The following is a 2,818-nucleotide window of genomic DNA, read 5'->3' as shown; positions in this document are numbered from 1 at the left end:
GGTCTCTATTTTATTCTTCTGGTCGATGTGTCTGTTTTTATGCTAGCACTATACTCTTGATTACCACAAATTTGTAACATAATTTAAAAACAAAAAGTGTGATGCCACTAACTTTTTCTTTCCCAGAATTCTTTTGGCTCTTTTGGGTATTTTGTGGTTCCATATGAATTTAAGAAAAATTCATATGGAATTTGAAGAATGCAATTGGGGTTTGATAGGAATAATGTTAAACCTCTATATTGCTTTGCTCAGTATGTAATTCTAACAACATGAATTTTCTGATCCATGAACACAGGATATATTTCCATTTATTTGTGTCTTTTGTTCATCAATGTTTTATAGTTTTCAGCATATATATATGTGTGTGTGTGTGTGTATATATATATATACACACATACACATTTTTTTTTTTTTGAGTCAGCATCTCACTCTGTCACCCAGACTGGAGCGCAGTGGCATGATCTCAGCTCACAGCAACTCCCGCTTCCCAGGTTCAAGTGATTCTACCTGGCCCTCCCTAGTAGCTGGGATTATAAGCATGTGCCATCACTCCAGGCTAATTTTTGTATTTTGGTAGAGATGGGGTTTCGCCATGTTGGCCGGGCTGGTCTTGAACCCCTGGCCTCAAGCGATCTGCCCACTTCGGCCTCCCAAAAGTGTTTGGATTACAGGCATGAGCCACCATGCCCAGGCAGTATACAGATCTTTTACCTCCTTGGTTAAATTTATTCCCAGGTATTGTTTTGATGCTATCATAAATGGAATTAATTTCTTGATTTTGTTTGCTATTTTTTTCTTTTTTTTTTTTTTTTTTTGAGACAGAGTCTCGCTCTGTTGCCCAGGCTGGAGTGCAGTGGGGTGATCTCAGCTCACTGCAAGCTCCGCCTCCTGGGTTGCTTTTTGCGTATAAACGTGCTACTGATTTTCGTATGTCGATTTTGTATCCTGCAACTTTACTGAATTCATTTATTAGTTCTAACAGTTTTTCTTTTTGGCGTGGAGTCTTTTTTTTTTACATATGAAATTTTGTCATCTGCAAATAGAGATAATTTTACTTATTCCTTTCAGATTTGGATGCCCTTCCTTCCTTCCTTCCTTCCTTCCTTCCTTCCTTCCTTCCTTCCTTCCTTCCTTCCTTCCTTCCTTCCTTCCTTCCTTCCTTCCTTCCTTCTTTCTTTCTTTCTTTCTTTCTTTCTTTCTTTCTTTCTTTCTTTCTTTCTTTCTTGTTTTTTGTCTGATTGCTCTTGCTAGTACTTACATTACTCTGTTAAACAGAAGTAATGAAAGTGTATATCTTTGTCTTGTGCCATATCTTAGTGGAAAAATTGATTACAATGTCAGCTGAGGTTTTTGCAGAAGTGGTCTTTATTATGTTGAGGAACTTTCCTTTTTTTGTCATTACACTTTAAGTTCTAGTGTACATGTGCACAACGTGCAGGTTTGTTACATATGTATACATGTGCCATGTTGGTGTGCTGCACCCATTAACTCATCATTTACATTAGGTATATCTCCTAATGCTATCCCTTCCCGCTTCTCCCACCCCACCACAGGCCCCAGTGTGTGATGTTCCCTACCCTGTGTCCAAGTGTTCTCATTGTTCAGTTCCTACCTATGAGCGAGAACATGCAGTGTTTGGTTTTCTGTCCTTGCGATAGTTTGCTGAGAATGATGGTTTCCAGCTTCATCCATGTCCCTACACAGGACATGAACTCAAGAGGAACTTTCCTTCTAATGCCTATGCTCTTCAACCATTCTAAGCTTCAATATTATTATTGTAATATGATGAAAATAATGGAATTAAAGAACTGTTGTAAAGATGAAATGAGATAATATATACAAAATACTTGGTACAATGCCTAGCACATAATAAACATTAAATAAACATTAATTATTGTTATTATTATCACTATAGTTCTTGGAAACTAGATGGAGACACTAGGCTCAAAGTAATCAGGTGGGGTATAACATTGTGTTTCCTCCCTTTTTATAAGGTGAGCCATTTGAAGTGCTTTGCAGCTGGAGTTAAGACCAGAAAAAAGTCAATTCAAGGTCAGCGTTCTGGCCAGTCTTTATGTTGCCTAGCTCTATTTTAAAATGATGCAGGTATGATACAATTTTGTTTTAAAATTGCTTACATGTAAATACATTTTTAATTGAGTTATAATTAACATATGATGAAATGCTCAGATCTTAAGTATTTCATATGATGAACTTTACAATTATGTGCATTCCTGTAACTGTTACCCAAAGCAAGATATTATTTCTCATTGTGTAGAAAGTCCTTTGTGTTTCTTTCCAGTCAATTTTTACTCCATTCCATATCACAGCCAAAAATTGATTCTATTATTATAGATTAGATTTATTTGTTTTTGTATTTCATGTAAAGTGCATCATACTATATGTACACTTTTGGGTTTGGCCTCATTGGTTTAACAAAAGTTTTTGAGATCCAGGCTGGGTGTGGTAGCTCATGCCTGCACCTTGGGAGGCCAAGGCAGGCAGATCACTTTAGGCCAGGAGTTCAAGTCCAGCCTGGCCAACATGGCAAAAACTCATCTCTACTAAAAATACAAAAATTAGCTAGGCATGGTAGCACGTGCCAGTAGTCCCTGCTACTTGGGTGGCTGAGACATGAGAATCGCTTGAACCCCAGAGGCGGTGGTTGCAGCGAGCAACTGCACTCCAGCCTAGAAGACAGAGCAAGACTCTGTCTCAAAAAACAAAAACAACAAAAAAACTTTTTTGAGATTTATCTATCCTGGTGTATGTATTAGTAGGTTGCTGGTTTTTTTTTTTTTTTTTAATTGTCAAACAG

The sequence above is a fragment of the Rhinopithecus roxellana genome, chromosome 3 (genome assembly GCF_007565055.1).
Source record: "Rhinopithecus roxellana isolate Shanxi Qingling chromosome 3, ASM756505v1, whole genome shotgun sequence".
NCBI lineage: Eukaryota > Metazoa > Chordata > Mammalia > Primates > Cercopithecidae > Rhinopithecus > Rhinopithecus roxellana.
Note: the sequence above shows the minus strand (reverse complement) of the source record.